The sequence below is a fragment of the Charadrius vociferus genome, unplaced genomic scaffold (assembly GCF_000708025.1).
Source record: "Charadrius vociferus isolate BGI_N301 unplaced genomic scaffold, ASM70802v2 scaffold430, whole genome shotgun sequence".
Classification (NCBI taxonomy): domain Eukaryota; kingdom Metazoa; phylum Chordata; class Aves; order Charadriiformes; family Charadriidae; genus Charadrius; species Charadrius vociferus.
Genome location: NW_009646541.1, coordinates 763753 through 764233, shown reverse-complemented (window position 1 = coordinate 764233; position 481 = coordinate 763753).

Genomic DNA, 481 nt, shown 5'->3' with positions numbered 1-481 from the left:
CGGCTGCGCTGCCGGCGTGGAGGTAGGGGCGGGCGGCGAACGGGCAGCGCTGGGGTCTGACGAGGCAACCGTGCTCGCGGGAGAGCCTGTCTGCAGTCAGCCCCGGTGCAAAACACGCGGCGTGGGCAGCAGCCGGAGGTCAGGCGCGTCCCCATCCCTCCGAGGGAACTGCTGGGGACTGGGACTTGCTCCCCTGCCCCATGCCCAGCCCGCTCCGGTGGCCCTGGCAAGGAGGCAGCCCAGGGTGGGGTTCGGTGCCGGAGGAGAGGAGAGAAGGACGGACTCGGTGATGCTCTAGAAAACGCAGCGCACACCAGTTGCTGTAAGTGGTCCATTCATCACGGAGCATCTTGGCTTGCGCGCTGTGCGGCTGTCCTTGTCCCTCCTCCAGACATGGAGAGCTGTGCTGTCTCGGGCTTAAAAATAGAGGAGGCACCTAAATACACTCCCTAATATCTAGGATAGTATCTCACGGCTTTGC